At 37.9% G+C, this 19950-nt stretch overlaps 1 protein-coding gene across 2 annotated transcripts in view; it reads right to left on the bottom strand.

The window, feature by feature from the left end:
- Positions 1–12143: 12143 nt before the first annotated feature.
- igsf5a (immunoglobulin superfamily, member 5a) overlaps positions 12144–19950 on the bottom strand; it is a 22704-nt gene continuing 14897 nt past the window's right edge. For both annotated transcript variants that reach the window (XM_032575922.1, XM_032575921.1), the window contains exons 9-10: positions 18475–18526; positions 12144–12916 (exon numbers count right to left, since the gene is read on the bottom strand). The gene's annotated coding sequence lies outside the window, so the exon portion shown is untranslated. The remainder of the gene's footprint in view (positions 12917–18474; positions 18527–19950) is intronic.

Genomic DNA, 19950 nt, shown 5'->3' with positions numbered 1-19950 from the left:
GCATCGCGGATGTCCTTTTGTGTATCCGTCGTATCTGTTGAAATACAGAAAACTAAAAAAAGGTTGATCTCTGAACCATTAATATCAAGCCTTTACGCTGCCAAAACACTATGCTTTAATGGTACAAACCGATTCCCATCTTTTAAGATGTAAGATGATAACGGCCACATGTCAATCGGTTTACTAATGCGTCTGCATTCTAATCTTCCTCTTTCATCCTTTACAAAGTACATGTGGTAGTGTGGAAGAAATTCTCCACGATACACTCTCATCAGAACATGAAGTGCAGATTCATCCTTCACCAATGTAAGGAGGAGTTCAACAAACTCCAGTGACTCATCATTCCTACTGACTACTAATTGGCCCTTCTTGTACATTATTCCATTATACTGCACATCTGTGGGAGTCATTGTATCCTCACTGTAAAGTTCTAAATAAAATGGTGAGCCATCTTTTATTTGCAAGGTTGGGAGAGTCACTGTTCCAGCAGAAAGAAAGGCCTGTAACATTTGATGTCTCTCTGAAAGAGTCAAACACAGATTTTTAAAGTTCTTCAGTTGTCTGGCACATCTTTCGAAGTAACTATGTTTGCTCTCGAACCGCATGGTCCGGAGCCTGATGAGTGGACCGCATTTCAGAATCGGCCCTGGATAGTGCTGTAAATAATGATGTTTAGGTCTCAGTGCGTTATCTGGAAACAACACCTTCCTGGTTTCCAAATATTCCTGGATGAGAACATTCAAATATGCAACCTGAGGATTGGAAATTAGCTGAGCACAAATCAGGTCAACAATATCCTTAAGCTGCAATGGTAACTGCCGTATCTTGTGAATCCTGCACCTTATCACCAATTAACAGAGGCAACAGTCTCAAGAAATTCCAGTTTTGTACTGCTTGTCCACTGAGTTTCAGTGCTTTTGGAGTGACAGCACAAGGTTTGGAACAAGCATCTGTTGCTTTGTATTTGAATTGTCTGATGCGCCTGTTCAAAATTGTGTATGTCAGCCGTTTCTTTTTGGACAATCGTGTATTTCAGATAAAGGGCGACATCGTATGAGAGGACACCCTCGAAGATGTCACGGCCAAGACAAGGGGGATGCCTGGTGAACAAACATTAAAGTTCTCTAAAGTATTAAACACTGACCTGAACTTAATCCCCTGTACTTCTGTCACATCCTCTCTTTCCAGCTGTTTAGTGGCAGATCGATACGTTTCTGGAGTCCGCTCTGGTCCAATGATAGCTGGATTTTCACTCTGAAATTCAGACCGAGTAATCAGACAATATCTGCAGAAGTACTGAGATGTACTGACATTTTCCGTAAAAACCCCGATGCGGCGAGAGCCCAGGTTGTCTCCGGCAATGCGATACAGTGCTCCTTTCGCAACTGATCCATCTGCCATAGTTATCCCATTCTCCTGTAGTATTTTCAAATCAGTCAACAGTTCTGAAAAAACTCTGGAATGGCCAAATTCCTTGAAATCCTTCTCTCTACACAACAAGACCAACTGCGTATGATCGGTATTTGATCGGACATGGGGTGGCATATTGAGTAGAGAAAAGTAAACGGCAAAGATCTTGTGCTTTTTTTTTTTGCAGATCCCAAAGAACCAGAGAACCAGCTTGAGAGATTTTTGGTTTTCTTCAAAAAATACATTGGACGTAAACACCTTACCGTCGTCACGGTCGGAGAGAACGTCGGCTTTTGAAACGCCGTGAGCCATCGTTAGACCCTGCCGATATTTGGAATCTAACATACCTTTTAACTAGGCCTGTGCGATAAACGATAAATCAATTAATCGTACGATAAATTAAAACTATCGATGTCAATTCAATTATCGGCATTATCGTCTCTTCCGGCCTTTTTCTCTTTCTGTTGATGACACCGAATGAAAAAAGGCTCAACTCCGGTGCTCTCCACTGACCCTCCTTTCTCATTTCCTTAGTGTAAAGCCCAGCGCACAAGACACGATCTTAGAGCTGTCGGCCCATTTTCAAAACCTGACAGACCACACATTAGCCGACAGAAATCCTAGGTATAACGGTTCGATCGGGTTCCTTCCTGCCGTGTGGTGTCCAACAATGGGCACAAAATAATGGCTACAAGTTCAGTGAACTAATTTTAAAACCAGGCATTAATCAATGCTTTACTACAATCTACCTGCAATGCATGTGGCTAGTGTCAGCGTAAAGTCCTGACTGAATGAAAATCATTAGAACCTATTTACGTCACGTTAACGAAGAACAGCTGAAAAGTTACCGGGTTTATCAACTGCGGTAGCAATTTCGCTCCAACTCCTCCTCTTGTCATTTCTATATTCTTTGCATGTTGAATAAACATTAATGTTGTTTCCACATATCATCTCCAATATCCGCTGGACTTCGGGTTGCGCCGTGTCAGCTGTTTGGGATTCCCCTCCGTAATTTCCCCTCAGAAAGCACGAGGAGAATCCGCGCTTTCTGATTGGCTGCCTGTCACATTCAACAGGCTGCGTTAAGATCCCAGTCGGGAAAAACCCCTGATTTAGATCGGAGCGGCAACGACGATCTACCGTAACACACCACACAATCTTAGAAAGACCAACGTTTTAAGATTGTTGTAAGGGGAAAAATAGGAGCAAAAAATCATGTAGTGTGAATTATTGCATCAGGTAGTCGATGTGCCCATCTTCTCTATTTAAATCTAATTATTACTGAAGGGCAACATAATATACAGACTTCATAATCTGCACTCTTTGGGTTGAATGCAGTATTTATTTCCACTTTGGCTTTATGTTGTTTAGTTTTTATCAAGTACATTTTTTGTTAATGGAGACTGAGAATCCATTTTGTTTTTGGTTGTTTTGTTTATTTTGTTTATCAGTTCCAGTGTTAAATATTCTTTTGAAAATAAAGTGTATCTATTTTTGGCAGGAAATCGCCTGCATTATTACATCATTTCCATTACATCAGTGTAAAAAGGTCTTCAAACAATATTATCGTTTATCGCAATAATTTTTTGAGACAATTAATCGCTCAGCAAAATTTGCTATCGTGACAGGCCTACTTTTAACGTATTTAGCACAGGAACATAGTATGCAAATCTATCTTGTCTGTCCTCATCTTTGCCCAACAACACTTTTTTGGGTTCCCCATATTTGAACATGTCTTTCAAACACCGGGCTCTAGAATGAGCTGTTCTCATCGGCCCTGTGTGGCAAGCTGAGAACAAGTCCGACTGTTTTACTGTGTCGCAGATTTTTGCAATGTCTTCATCTGCAAATGACGTTTCTTTAAGAAGCAAGTTCAATCTATTTAAAGAGTATGTCTGTCCCAATTCATGTATATTCTGCATCTCTTCCACAATGTTCTGAATGGTAGATGATGGAAGAAGATGCTGTCCCTGTAGTTTTATGTAAAACATACAGACATTTCTAAGATACAAGTCACTGAAATTTGGTCCATCTATGACTGTGTCTTCTGCATCTGGCACACTGGAATCTTTTGTGGTAGCACTTGCAGCACTCTGAGTATCTTCATTACTTGTTTCACAAATCACATTTTCCAAATAATTTGTATGTTTCCTGGAGATGTGAGAGGTAAAGGAAGATTTTACACGAAACACAGAGGTGCACCCTTTCACAGGGCAAGTTACTTGGCGCCCCTCTACTATTATGCTCCTTCAAGTGAACAACCAAAGCTTTTATCCCTTCACACTGCCATTTACAAAGTGGAACTGTGCATTTTAATTTCGTTAAATTTGTGTCCAGAGCAACTCTTGGCATGCTATTATGATGACGATAGAAGTGTGCTTTTAATGCTGCATAACCAATACACACCTGCTTGCAACCGGCTGCAACACACTTGAACATACGCCTCGGTTCGTTGCGATGCAGTTTGCAATGGAGAACAAAGGCTTTAACAGATTTAACTGTTCCTGCACACAGGTTGCATGAATACATCTTAAATATATTACTTCGATGGATAGCTTACAGCGATGGCGATACAAAACAGATGTAAGCAATAGCTTTGTGGAGAGGCTAACTTTCCACAACTTTCTTTTTCTCCTCGTTTCCCCTGAAATGTCTTTTCAACCAACCGAATGCAACTCAAACTATTTGTTTTCTGAAAATTTCCGCAATATTTCCTTACCTGAGAACGAGAGCCGATCAGACGGAGAAGGTTGGATGATGAAGTCTCTGCACAATCTGAGCGGAATATGGACAAAAACGCGAACCACCGAGTGCGACGGGTCCTCAAATGCAGCGCGCTGATTGGTCCGCTCAAATCCACCGCTTCCAAACTTCCGCCAGAATTCCACTTCGCCTGTCCGCGCGGACCAGGTGCAGGTTCCCCTGTGGGGCCATTAATTAAGACTGACTACAGGCTGCCTGCCAGGTCTACAGGCAGGAAACTTGACTTACATGACTTTTGTTAAACCGAATAAATTATATTACAATATAGACTACAAATATCTCTAAAACATTTTCTGTGACTGAGTACAGATTATTTTAATTTATTTGTTAATGAAAAAAAAATCCAATATTGGCAACAAGATAATTTACAGTGCAGAACATTTCGTGGAAAGATATTTAATTTCCATAATTCCATTCAAAAAGTCAAACTTTAATAGATTCCAGATTCAGGACCCACAACTTAAGATGATTGCAAGTATTTCTTTATTGTTACATAATTTGAGCTGTCAGGAGAATTAAATGCAAAGGTTACAGCACTACTACAATTTTTGTTTTCATTTCCACAACAGTATGCATATTGACAGTTTTGAACTGTATACTTTAGATTAATTATACATGTAAAAATTACGATATACACTGCTAGAAAAATTATAGTATATTTTTGTAATTGCCACAGCAGTATGCATATTGAACAGTTTCGAACTGTATACTTTATAATTATTGAATGCAAAAACTACGGTATACATTGCTAGAAAAATTACGGTATGTTTCTGTAATTGTCACAACAGTATGCATTTTTAACAGCTACTAACTGTATTATTTAAGAAAGATGAGTGCAAAAACTACAGTATGTACTACTAGAAAAATTACAGCATATTACTGTTAAAAGTATTACAAGATTTTTTTTAACAGCAGGGCAATGTAAATTTTCTGGAAAAAAAACCCCAGTAAAAATTACATTTTTTCCTAATGATCTTATTTACGGTAATTACTTGTTAAAGAAACAGTCTAAAACTGATTTCCAATTTACGGTTTTCAATTTTCATGGTTTACTTTATTTAACTGTAAAATTTACGGATATTTTTTACAGTGTAGGAAGAAAGCAATGTTCATAGTATGGTTTTATTTTCGTCTGAAATAACATTTTGTCTTTTCTAGCTGTCATAGTAACTCAAAGCGGGAAAAAAGAGCCGCATTTGCGCATGCGGTTGTGAAGTCAGCGCGGCAGGTGCAAAGAGCCCACTGTAATAAACAAAGATGATTTTCTTTTTGTTCCTCTACCGCCCTCTTGTGGTCGCAGCTGATAATGATCCATCTAGCAAGCAAATGCTAAGATGACGTTCGGCGTCCAAACAACAATGAGAAGAATCGTGGATGAAAAAGCCAAATTTCAGCACAAATTTTAAACATTATTCAATACACAACTTATTGTTTCTATATTGTTTCACATCTTTCAGAAAGTAACCGATAATAATAACTAAATGTCTATAATACTTGTGGTTTTCTTTACATAAGTTCTAAACAAATCAAATCATAAAAACGCTGATGACCGCAGACCGCTTCTGTACTCAGAAGCTGAGTTGATGCTTCTGAGTACGATTCGCATATTTAAAAGCGAATCGTGTCCAATTTCCAGCACCGGGCTCACTTATAGAAGTGAGGATTTTTCTGTTCTAATTTGAAAATGAAATGAGAAAAGAACTGGGAACAAAAACAAGATAAAAAAAAAAACACAGAAGGTGCAACAAACCTTCAGCAGCCTCATCTTGTTTATGTCAGCTAATGACGTCATCATTTACAATAACAAATAGCCCATAAAAGCATCACCTGGACCCAGAATCTACCTGACTTTTGTCAATTGAGTTGTTCTACATTAAACCCACAGTCCATTTCTTATTCTGTGGTAAATACCATCTGGGGCCCGATTGTTATCCTGACCGTATGGGTCCGATTTGAAGTGCTGTTATTTATTATTTAGCATTTGGTGAAATATGCATTTTCATATCAGTCAGGTAATTATAAACCCTGTATTGTTAACTATTACATCATAAATATACCATATATGATGCAGTTTTTTCCTATTTCTCTCTTTAATGACACACTTCCACCCCTCCTAGATGAATTAGATGAATCGGTTCATTTCTACAGCAGGTAGAGATAAGAGAGAACCAGCAGGACACTGACCAGCCAATCGGATGTTCTCCTGACTGAGAAAGTGGGATAATATCTCATCTCTGCGGTAAGTTGGGTTTTTAAAGCTCTTCGTAGCCTCTTAAAACATCCTGATGAAAAATGAATCAAACCTACTTTAGACAACTGAGAATCAACAACCAGACAGTCAAGACATAATATGTTAGATATCACTGTTTTAATTTTTTTTTTAATTTAGGTGGGTTTCCTTTTTTTTTTTAAAAGAAAAAAAAGGAAAACTAGAAAGAAAATGTATTTATAATAAAACAGATGTTGAGTTTCTCTAATAAATGAAACCTGGACTCTGAAAACACTGATATAAAGGTCTAATAAAAACACAAGACATTTATTAAGTTTTATTGTTACAGGAGCAATGAAGAAATATTTTAGTAAACAATTATATGGTTTCATTTCAACGGTTAAGTTTTAATGTTTTAAATCTTTCCTCTGACAACTCCTGATAGTTTTTTATGTTTTCTAAACTCTAAGTGTTTAGAAACACTAACATGTTGTACATATGTGTAACATTATGTGTATGTAGTTGTAAATAATTGTCTCAGAGCTGAATCCTCTTTGGTTCTGATTGGTCCATTCAGAGAGAAACCAGCCGCTGAGCTGCAGTAGCGTCAAGGTCCAGTTCTCCCAGTGCAGTAGTTCAATCAGCCACTAGAGGGCGCCGGACGTCTCCAGCTCCTCGTGGTTCTTCTTCAGCTGATTTTCTGCAGGTTTTCTGCTTTCTTGGGTTGATAAACAGGAAGTCTGAGGATGGCAGCTTCACATTCATCGTCCTCCTCTTCCTCAGCTGCAGCATCAGTGATCCTAAAGGTCCAGTTCATCTCCTGCTGATGCTTCCAGTTCTTCTGGGTTTCTGCTGCTCAGCTTCTGATCTGCTTCACTGACAGCTTCAGCTTTTCTGTCTGGACCAACAGATGATTGATTTGCTCCTGGAAACGGTGATGGTGCAGCAGATCCTGCAGGGGGCGCTCTGGGGCCTCAGTGTTCAGGTCGGTTACAGTCACATCTCCCAGACTCCTGAATCTTCTGGTTCCTTCCTGAAGCGATTTCCTGCAATAAAATGTTGGCTGGCAATGACCTGAACACTGAGCAAAACCTGAAAAAGTTCAAATCTGACCTACAGTTTTACAGCTCAACTCATACAAAAGGAAAACATGACAATAAAGGTGTTTGTTGTCACCTGAAAGGGGGAGGAGCCTAAGGTGCTTCCAGATGCTTAAAGTGTTTGAACCAGCACAGCTGCTCAGTGGCGAATCCATCGACCCGAAGGTTTCCTGCACTTTCATCCCACGGGTGGTTTTCATCAGAGCAACATCTGAGTGGTCTCCTAAAAAACTTCAAGAAGTAATGTTGTTAGTATTAACTCTTAAATCTGATAAACTTCTTCCTTTTGTTGTGTTTGCTGGCCATAGATTTTAACCACATCTATGGTAGTGAAATAGTTAAAATCCTAATTTACCTCTAACGATGATTGAAGCTTCATTATTGCTTTAGAAAGTGCATTAAAGGTAAATGTTAACTATTTATTTTAGAGTTTAGCTCAGCGGTAAACGAACTACGTCTCCCGTGATGCTTTGCGCTGTCTCTCCCAAAGGAGGTAGTGGAATCCAAAAAGTGTTCCCATCATTGAGTCCAGTATGGTGTATCTGGTGAGGCGGGCAGCAGCAAATTGTGTTGCAGTCTCTCAGAAAGTGGGAGCTGACAAAGATTAAACCTATTTAATTAAATACATTTCAAAATGTGTACTTTAGTACTTTTACTGGAATAAAACAGTCCAACCTGTACTTTAAATAAAATATTTTTTCATACTAGTATCTGTACGTCTAGTTCTGTAGAGAAAGTGAGTACTTTTGACACCTCTGTCTAAAATGTATGGGCAAGCCAAACAACTTCCGGTTAATTTAGCTCCAAATTAAATATTTATTTGGGAGACAATTAAAGATTTATTCAGGAATATCTAGTTTGCAAACTAAATAATTAGCTTCCCAACTACTACCCAAATGGAAGGTAACTACTACCCAACTTTTAAATATTGAATTTAACATGTTTGAAATTCAATATTTCAAATTTTTAAAATTTTTAAGCTTTATATTCAAGTTAAATTTGATGCTAAATTTCAAATTTAGCTTTGAATTTTCAAGCTAATTAAAATTCAAAATATTAAATTCGAAAGCTAAATAAAGCTAGATAAATATTTATCTGGTGAATTAAATATTTAGTTTGGAAATCTTACCTTTATAAATTTGTGACAGGTATAATAGGCCAAATTAAATCAAATTACTGCTACTTTTTTACTGTGTAACTTCACAAATGGCACCTCTTGCGTACGATAAAGACGGATTTGATTTGATTGATAAAACAGTATCTGAACACAAATACTACTTTAAAAGTTCTACTAATGTGGCCTTATTGTCTAGAAGGCAACAAAAATAGTTATGGTTAAGAATGTATAAACACTTTTTCACTGAGGAACTTTAAAGGTATTTGCGGTTTTAAATTGACATTTGTAATCACTGTGACTGTGTATAAAATAGAAATTGCTCATTTATTACAAGGGAAGGCAAAAGCAAAGAGAAAAATTTCCCCTCTCTCCACTAGGGGGCGCCGTAAAATAAACTCTTAGTCGTTTCCTCAAACAGGCTGAGGAGGATCTTTGGTTCAAAGTTGGGTCGCGGTTCCGCCTCCTCGTCCCCCGGACCCGGCCGCGGTGGACGGGGAGCCCGGGTGGCGCTCTGCGTGTTTGGGGCAGGAGCCGTTCAGGTGGGAGCTGGCTGGAGTCAGAGGCAGATTACAGGACGACCAGCCGCCCAGAACCGACTGAGTGGACCGGGCCGTGGACCGGAGAACCCGGCAGAGGAGTGGATGTGCTTTCCGCTGCCGGTCGGGATTTAATTCTAAGGGGGAAAGAAAAAAAAAGGAAGAAAAAAGAAAACAGATAGATAGATAGATAATTTATATTAAAATAGATTAAATATTAGCATGAATGTCATTAACTTTAATAAAAGATGCAATGATGAAAAGATTATTGAACAGACAACTTCAGTGACTTCTGAATATTACTTTATTGTCATATGAATATTTTCTGGTAATATTACAACTTCATTCTCGTAATATTATTCTTGTATCATTTCGACTTCGTGATGGTGAAGTTCCGACTTTATTTTCATTTTATTGTGATTGTTCCGACTTTACTCTCGTATAGTTATGGCTATTCTCATATTATTTAATCTTTATTCTCTTATAAACAGAATAACAATATGACTTTATCCTGGTAACATTATGACTTTTTTTCTCGTATTTATTCCAACTTTATTCCCATCTGATTACGGCTTTAATCTGGCATCTTTACGACATTTTTGCAACTTTTTTCCTCATACAATTCCAACTTTATTCCCATATGATTCTTAATTTATTCTGGTAATATTATGACTGTCTTCTTGCATAATTCCGACTTTATTCTGGTACCTTTACGACTCTTTCGCGCAATTACAACTTTTATAATCGCGAGTTTCTTCTATAAATTTGACTTTAATCCCGTATGATTATTACTATAACTTGGAAAATAGCTGAAATCCTTATTGTAGGAAAATCCTACAACAGATTAACAGTGAAATGCTAATATTGTGCTAATATTAATGCACTGCCTTGCATATTTGTTAAAATCATCATTATGTTGTGACAGTATAATATGAAAAAAAATTGAGCTCCTATTCCTTCTCTCAGTATTAACTGCAGAAACACACCACTCATGTCAGAAACAACCAATCAGAGCCCAGAGGAGGATATTAGAACACACTTGTCACCCTTCCCCCTTTGCTATGCTACAGCAGGTTCACTACAACACAGCCTGCTACAAAGGCTAAGGCTCATTAGCATGGCCACTAATGACAGCGGATAAACGGTTTTCCTGAAACTGTAAGTTGTTTTTCTACTGTTAGCACACTAAGCAGCGAGTACATGAGGTTGATGGACAGCACTAAGATATTCTTCCTGACTCTAATTGGTTGTTTTTGACCGGAAGCGGTGTATTTTTGGGGCCTGCCATGCAAAGCAATGGCAGGAACCTATTACTATTGTCGGAGAGAAGCGTCTCTTTAATATTCTTCTTCTTTATTTTTCTTCCGTCACCGTTAATGCGGCTCATACCGCTGGGTGCACACCTACAAATGAGGTATCAAAACGTGCAGAAAATTCACGCCATTGGAGCTATTATTTTTGGTGGGATTTGGGGTTAACGTGGCGACATAATTCGCAAAAAACTACGAAAAAAACCCCATTATAAGTCAATGGGAAAAATCCTGGAAATACCCTATTTTTGAGGATTTTCTGTGTCGTCACGAATTCACCTAGAAATGCCATTCAAATTTCATTTTGTAGATACGTCTGTGATCTCTTCGAAAGTGAAGACGGCTCGTCGATACCAGTTACGGTTTGTCCACAATTTGCCTCTAAGCGACCCAAAGTTTCTCATTTTTCCGAAAATTACAGTGCTTCTCTGATTGATTAGAGTGAGAGATCAAGACAACTTTTTCAACCCAAATCATTTTTGAAATCGCCATCACGCCCACAAATATCGCACGATTGGTATCAAAATCGGTCCTGACATTGATACGCCTGTCTGCTCCGGTAAAATGTTTTCGAAATTTATCTAGACCGTACGGTTTTCTGTCACGGTGCTTCAGAGCAAAGTCATGCGACAGGATTTTCTGAGGCTCTCAGGCTCTTTCACTAACACTTCACACCTTGGTGTGAAACTTATTTAACATAGCAACGGAACTCAAGAGGCTATTGGCTGCTGATTTGGACTACAAATACGCATCACTGTAGTTCTATCTATAGTGAAACCCTCAGTTGAAACAGATCAGGACTTAACTGGCCTTTACAACTACCTGCTGCTATGGGCTGTATACTGATTTAACTCAGTAACTGTTACACATGGGATTAGTTTGGCCCTTTGAAATGAAGCTTAACAAAAATTTCAAAATAAAAGCCTTGAATATTTTTACATCATGTAATTGCTCTTTTTGGCTTTATTTGACTTTTTCATCCAAAGCACTGTTACACATGGTATTAGTTTGGCCCTTTGAAATGAAGTTTAACAAAAATTCCAAAATAAAAGCCTTGAATATTTTTAAATCAGATAATTGCTGTGTTGAGCATTATATAACTGTTATACATGGGATTAGTTTGGCGCTTTGAAATGAAGCTTAACAAACATTTCAAAATAAAAGCCTTGAATATTTTTACATCAGCTACTTGTGTTTTGAGCATTATATAACTATTTTAACCCAAGGACTATTACGCATGGGATTAGTTTGGCCCTTTGAAATGAAGTTTAACAAAACTTCCAAAATAAAAGCCTTGACAAAATTTTAAATCATACTGAATGGTGCACGTCCGCCTTACTTAACGTTCTTGTGGTTCTCCGCATGCCATTGATCACGTTGCGGCGTTCTTTAGCGTCGATGCCAATTTGTGGCGTGACGACGCCGGGCCCAAACCCGACGGGCGCGCCTTGGCAGGCCCCGGCTAAATTTCTTCCGAAATTTTCTAGTTGCGGACTGCAATTGTAGCTCTGGGAGGAAGAGCTTTATTTTTTCACAAATTATCTGTCTGGTACCATACTGGTGACATTTTTAATAAATATGGAAAAAACATGTTTTTGCAGCTGTAATCCTGTCTAACATAATGCCAACACAGAGACATTGACATTTTGCCGTAACTGTTGTGAAGCAAAGGACAGCAACTGTCTCATCAGTGTTGTTTTTTTAAATTTCTTTATTAGTGATTTTTTTTCTTCTTCTTCTTCTTGTATGCATGTGTGCAAGCTCGCGTGCTGTGGGTTTGTAAACTAAACATATACAAGAAAACTACAGGAACATCAAATCAATTATGTCGTAGCAGCAAAACACAGCAACACACAACAGGAATTATTACGCACACAGTGTTTCACACAGCTGTGAGGGGTTGATGTTAAAGGGACAGCAGAAACACGGCAGAACAACACAGCAGCGTGAAAGTAAAAGCTGAAGCTGTTCATAGTTATAGCTACTCAGACATTCAGTGGAGCTCTTTATTAAATCATAAATAATCTGAACTGCCAGCGACTTTCTGTTCTCCTTGAAAGACAAACTTTTATTTCCAATTATTTGCCACGTGTAAATTTGCGTCTCACACGATCCTATAAGACTCAACAAAAATGACCCATTCAGAAGTTCTACGGCTAAACAAAAACTGACCAACCCAATGCTTATATCAGATGTTTTAGTGTTTGTCAAATCTACAGACTTTTACAGTAATATTTTCCCTCAGCCTTTTCTCCTCGCAGCTCTGGACAGTGCAGCAGTTTGATCGACATGCAAAACCGAGACCATATCAGGAGAGCGACGAGTCTGACGACGTTTGCTCTATGACTTCACATCCTGCTTCTTTTTCTGGAATTTTCTGAACTGAGACTGGATAGCCACTGCGGCCCTCTGCGTCTCTGGGTCGTCCATGTCGATGTCAAAGTCCTGGGGGGCGTTGTTTTTCTTTCCATCTGGGGTAGACAGGAAGGGAAAGAGTGAAAAGACAGACTTAGCCAAAAGGTCCTTTTAGAAGCTTGTGGTTAACATGTTGACCCATTCCAGACCCGGAGTGAACGCATATCTGTGGACAAATGTCCAAACCTAAATGAAACCAGGTATTTACATAGAAACTCATTACACAAACAAAATATGACATTCTTACATTTGATGAACTGTGTATTCAGCTTGCACGATTAGTTTTCGGGAAAAGAAAAGAAATAACTTGTATTATTTATGACTATTATTATTTTCTACATCTAAGTGTAGATGTAGAAAAATTCATTCCAAACTGTCATTATTTCATAAACAATGCTGAGTCAAAATACTCAGTGAATGGGAAAAAATGTCCCAATTAAATATTAGACATCTCTGTGTCAGAATGTTGGCTGGTGAATCACTTCATCACTCCCAAAAAGTGAGTAAATGTAAAACCAATTTCATTAAAAATATCTTTATGTTGAGTGGAACAAGGTGTAATTACAGTAAAGGAGAAAACATAAGCTGTTTGTTGGAAATACATTTAACATGCAGGCATGGACTAAGGTACAGTAAACAAAATAACCCGGAACTAAAAAAAGTAACATTTGAAATGATTTTATTCCATTTTCTTTTAAGCAAACTGCTTAAGCTCTCGTGTTTGGAGGGTTGCATCTTCACATCGCAGTTTTCAGTTTTCTCCAGACGTTCCGCAGAGTTACGGTCTGTAATGATGGTGAGCCATTTTTTTTTCCAAGCCATTCTTGAATCCTTTCGATGCAGGTTTCCTGTTGGATGACGAGCGGCCGGTATCCGAGTCCAGAGACTTGTGTGCTGCAGAGATCCACGGATCTCAGTGCTCCAAAACCAAGCAGAGCCACCTGCTTGTTTTATAGTAGATTTGAGTTTTCTTTGTCTTTTAAAACTTAAATCTTTCCGTTTCATAAAGACAGTGTTGACTGACCAAACAGCCCCAGTTTCTAAGGGATATCATGTCTGAAACTTTGGGTCTTATCAACATGCATCATGTAAAATTTCAGCCAAGCAAAACCTCATTATTTGTACTTCAAGGGGTAAACACAGTGTGCATGTTAGACTTTTTGTGTGTGTTGTTTACAGACACAAAATGTGGTCAATAGCCCAGAAAATATTCTGTGTTTAGAACTGAGGCTTCACTGCATCACTGCTTCCTCTGTAATGTGCACTCATGCATCAAAGTGGGTCGTACAGTGCAGAGCTCCATGCATGCTGAGCTGGTCCGGGTGAAAGTGGGCAATCTGGTGGTAAAAGGGATTTTTCCAAACGGTTTACTCACGTTTAGACGGAGCCTTTTGCTGACCCTGCGTTGCTTGGATGACAATAAAAACAAAGCCATATTTCAGAATCGCAGGGCAGACTCTCAAAACACAAAAACTCCTCCTAACTGTCCCGTCTTCTCTGGAAGGTCAAAGGTCATCTTACTTTAGCTAGACTTCAGAAACCTGGCACGCTTTTAACAAACAGGGTTTGGAAAATAATTTTAAAAAGGGTTTGTGTGAGATTTAGTTACTTTTAAGAGAGCTGTATAAATTAAAAAGGATTGGATTTTGCCAGAGAGATGCACTAAGAAGTCAGCTGTTGAAGGGAACCAGCTGCTTGTTAACTTGATTGGAAATGGTATGTATATATTGCATTAAAATGCCCAGGAAAAGAACTGTTTATTACCTTTACACTTAAAAGCAATGACTAATTCTTTTGCATTTTTGGCCAAAGTTACTAGAACACATTGGAGGGTTTAAAAGAGCCACATGGAACTCTGCAGGTTTATTAATGCCAGCAATACTAACTACACGATTGGTGTGGTTAGCATTGCTCACCATAAAATAAAGGCTGAAGATAGGTCAGAATGTGAATTTAGCTTTATTCTGTCTTTGCTTATAAAATAGTTCTTAAAGAAAACTGGTGTCGGCGGGTTGACTCAGAAATTGGCCCAAAGATTCCTGCTGCATTTCAACAACTTAGAAATACAAATTAGTTGTCTAGAAACATTTCCTAAATGCGGAGCTTCTTTCTTCTCCAGAACGGGGAGCACTGAGGATCCACCAGTACCTGTCAAGGCAAAATCCACTACAGGGATATCACCTGTTTTTGCCAAAGAGAGCAAGGACAAATACTTTTTGACTTGAAAGAGGCAATCCTGCAACCAATGATGAAAATCATCCGATTGTAGAATTAGAGACATTGATTTTCCACCTTGTTATGATACAATCCACTGTGTGATGTTCCAGTCCACCCTGTTTGAAAATATGTTTTTATTAAATATTATTACAAAGACATTAAGTACTGTGAATCTTTCTGTGCCATGTTGGGAATTGAAGACCAATAAATGCACATATATTGCATCTTGTATATACAGTATATTCTTTCTTTTTATTTTGTGCAACACATCAGAGTACTTTGCATTCACTCAATATCGGCAACTCGAAACCACATCATGGAGGAAAACAGGAAAGATGACAAAAATAAGCACATTTCACACTTGTGGGAAATTCAATTAACTTTCTCAAATCTCTCCCCATCACCTCTGGGATGTGTTCCTGTCAGTGTTGTATAAAGTACTGAAATCTCAGAGTCAAGTAAAAGTACAAGTACCTCTCCAAAATATGACTTTGGTAAAAGTCAAAGTCACTGACTGAAATGTTACTTGAGTTAAAGTCTTAAAGTATCTGAAACTTCTTGTACTTAAGTATGGAAATTACTGTAAAAATGGATGTACTCAAGTAATGTAATGAAAAGTATAAGTAAAAAGTAAAACAAAGCAAATGCAGTTTGAATGACATTTTTTATATTTTGGTAAACTTGTCAAATACACTTAAAATAATGTACACAACCAAGTGCAGGCAAAATTAAACCTGCTAATAGATATACCTGCAGGCATCATTTAGTTAAGAAAATTAGGTGCTTTACCTATACCACAAGGTTAACCTAACCTGCTTTACAACTGAACCAGCTTCTTAGTATACCCTCCAGGACAGAAAATACAAAGTTTTTGTAAGCCTTAAGTTTTCCCTTCAAGTAAGGTCAGTGCTGAAAATGAGAAAAATAAATAGTACAGAAAATGCGGATAACATGAAGAAAAAGAGCTGTTACGATTACCCTACTTCACAAATCAGTGAATCAGTCAATCCTACAGTCAGTAGGTGGTGCACACAACTGGTCATTATGCAAAAGAAAAAAAGAATTGGGAGGGAAATGCAGCTTATTGGCATCTGTAAACCTGGTTTTGAACTTGCATGCCTTTCCTATATTCGTTAAATTTAGTCTAAATTGCTATCGCTATGGCTTCTGTCCCCCCTTGAACAGAGGAGTCTAGGTAGCCTGCTACAGTCAACATTAGGCCTAAGCTAAATACACCACGTGTGGAACTGAAACAATGCCAAACAAAGTTCATTTATGGTCAAGATTTCACAATACAGTAGTGCCTAGTGACCAAGCTATAGTTACTGACACAGGAGGATTATAACCATTTCATAAGACGTTACCTCGATGTGTTTCTTCAAGTTGGACGGGGAGTTTTTGTAAGACAGAATTTCCACATCTTCGGGCAGGAATAACATAAACTGCATGCGGTACGACGAATCTTTAACACCCACGAAAGAGTGTATTGTGTTTAAATAAGGCCATGGGCTCTCATCACCAGCTGGTGGTTCCCCTGGAGCCGTGTCCGACGTAGTTGCAGTCTGCTGCTGATTGCGAGACTTGCTTTGTGTTTAATGGGAGAAGCGAAACAGGTGTATCCTATTGGAGGTGATGAACCAGCCCAGGCAAGTAGTTCTACCGACTTTGTTCGGTAGCCTACTTGCTACTTGCTAATCAGTAGGTGGGGTCAAAACACTTGCGTTTCTCTCTCTCGCTTTTTTGTAACGAGTAACTAAACCACACATTGAAAATGTATCGGAGTAAAAGTATGCAATTAAGTTCGGAAATATAGTGAAGTAAAAGTGAAAGTCATCAAAAATTTTCATACTCCAGGAAAGTATGAAGTACTCCAAAATATACTTAAGTAAAGTAGTGAAGTATTTTTACTTCGTTACTATACAACACTGGTTCCTGTGGGATGAACCTGTGCTGTAACGCTCCTTATCAGCTGGGACAGAAATCCAATTCAGCCGCAGTCCTCTCAGGTTTATCAGCAGCCCTCCTCCAGGTGTGCTTCTCTCAGTGGAGTGAGGTGATGGAGTCATTTAGCTGCTGCTAACCTGCTACATGCATTGTGTTAGCAGAAAGTTCTCTTGAAGATGCGGAGAGTATTACGACAGGAGATTTTGTAGTGTATTGATATGGAGAATAATTTAGTTACACTAGCCGCGATTCTAAAAACTGAAGTTTTTTTGATAAAAAGTTTTTGTGCTAGGATCAGGTGTTCTGGGTTTTTTTTGTCCGTATCGACATTAGTGTGTCTCACTAAACTGCAATAGAAACACTGTCTTTGCATCACGAGTCATGTGATCAACAGCAGGATTTACTGCTGGCGGAAATGACAAAGGAGACGACAGGAAGTGGTGGGAGGACAATGTTTTTTAATGAGTGAACAAACACATTCATGTGTTTAATTGTGTTTCTTATTCAGTGGAAACACCGCAATTGCGAAATATTTGGTGTTTCGTGCACATTTGTAATGGAAACATGCGGAAAAAACTCACTGAAGAAATAAAAGCATTTGTGGTTATGAGACAAGAAATCCCACGAGAGGCGGGTGGTTGTTCGTTTGTGTGAAACAAACTAAAATTTTAATGTTAAATGTTTTAATTAGTTTTAAAAAAATTGAATAACATAAAATTAAATACTGTAGTAGAAAGAGGTTTTTCTTGTCTGTTTATAAAAGTCAATAAGCTTCAAATCTTTGGATTTAACGGCAAAAAATAAGATAAAAATAGAAAACATATGAGCTGCACTGAAACATGACCATATTATAGCTTATATTTTTGAGCAGGAAGGTGAACATGTCTTAAAGGTGCAGTACAAAGAACATTTTTAAAAACCTAAAGACGGAACATCAACAGCAATAACGAAGGGTTTTGTTTGACAAAAATCTTAAGAGTATAAAAATTACACTATAATTTAAAAAACCCAAAAGGTGGAAATTATGTGGCATGTTATTAGTATTTGCTGATTCTTTATCGTTTTGTGTGTCTGATTCAAATGAAGACAGACTGGAAGCAGAATAATTCACAAATGAAACGTTTTACTACATAGTAAAACTTGGAGAAACAAAACCCAAAAGCGTCTAATGGAGAAACTGAACAGAAACAGAAGAGGCAGACCAAGAAACCCGGGAACAGGAGAGACAGAAAACGGGAAACTAAAGCGAACCACACAGAAATAAAAACAGGAAACTAGAAAGGAGATTCTCTAAATGTCATCAAAACCAAAACAAAACAATTACAGAATTATACAAAAACAATCCTCATCATCATCACTCTTAGTTTCGGCCAGAAAGTTTTCCTAAGAGGGCCTTTTATTCTCGATCCCTACCAAACCAAAACAAGAATAAAACATGGAGTTCTGGACATACCGTGGCCAGCAGATGGCTTGGTGTTTCCAGTCATTGCTCCGGGTGTTTTTCTCTGTAAAGTGAAAGAAGGAAGAAAAATGTTTTCAACATTTAGGGGGACAAACACAGCCAGGTAGGCAAGATCTCAGGATTTTTATTTCTTTTTTTCTTCCTCATTCTCTAAGATATTCTAGTTATTCTAGGATGTTTAAAATTAAATCTAAACTTGATTAAAACTTTTTTTTTTTTAATGGACAGAAAATGTATCTTTAGAGGTCATTGTGATTTTTAAGTGATTTTCAAAACCAAGAGGCAGCCCAAGCATTTTTACTCATTTGTGCTGTTTATCGGTGTTATTCAATGGGCGAAACATTTCCAGTGAAATGTTTGTTTTCAACACTGTGAGTTCCCCCCTATTGTTAACAAAGGTGCACAGAGAAATCAACTGGTGTGACCACTATTTGGTGATTGGTTCCGACTGATGAACAGAACTTTAGAAAGCTATTGTTCTTGTTCCAGTCAGTGAACAAACCAGCGCTTATGGCCAACAGCAGCACACTTACTTCTGCACTGCAGCAGGTAGAAGATTCAAAGCTCGATAAAATCCAACCAAAGTGGAAAAACCTTCCAATAAAGGAAGTACTGACTTCTGCTTTCTTTCATTGTTTTCATTAATATGGGGAGAGAGGGAAACGGTTTAAACAAAACCTTCTCTACATTGATTTTAAGATTTGATACTGTGTTAGAAACCAAATGCCACTCACAGTTTATTGCGATACAGATAAAAGAGATCACAACTGACCAGGATTGTTGATCATTCACCAATTTTGAGTTTGAATGGAGCAGAAGTGTTGTTACAGAGTGTGTGTAACCTGTCAAATAGGCTCTAAATATGGATTTAATATGGATTATTATAAATCATCCTTTGCGGATGCTGCTCTTAAACATGGATGGGGATTCACCAGAAAACGGGCAGGTTCAATTTATTACAGCAAAGTTTCTCTATTTTAACCTCTAAATATTAACTGTTTACAGTTAATATCTGGTAATATAATATATTCCATGGATATGAAGACATTTTGTTGTGTTAATTACCAAACCAGCTAAGCTGTCAGACTTCCTCTGCTCTGAGTATTTATGTACGCTTCTACTAACTCACAGCAACGTGACAATATGATTATAATTTTCCAGAGGCTCAACCAAAAAAATCCTAACTACAAGAAAAAAAATTTCACCCACGAATCATTTTGTAATATTCAATAAATTAGACCCGATCAGTCTTAAAAGTACCTTTTGAAAATAACCTTAAGCGTACTTTTTAATAAGCCCACATTTCTGATTTTAAAAATATGGTTTTTTTATTGGTCAAGTAATATTCTACTTTTAAATATGTTTTCATTAGCTATAAGTGGAAACTTATAATTAAAAGAAATAAAGGCTTTCAAACATTCATCTGTGTGTAATCAATCTACATAATGCGTTTCACTTAGTCATAGA

This window comes from Xiphophorus hellerii, chromosome 11 (genome assembly GCF_003331165.1).
Source record: "Xiphophorus hellerii strain 12219 chromosome 11, Xiphophorus_hellerii-4.1, whole genome shotgun sequence".
Taxonomy (NCBI): Eukaryota; Metazoa; Chordata; class Actinopteri; order Cyprinodontiformes; family Poeciliidae; genus Xiphophorus; species Xiphophorus hellerii.
This window is presented reverse-complemented; position numbering and strand designations above follow the sequence as displayed.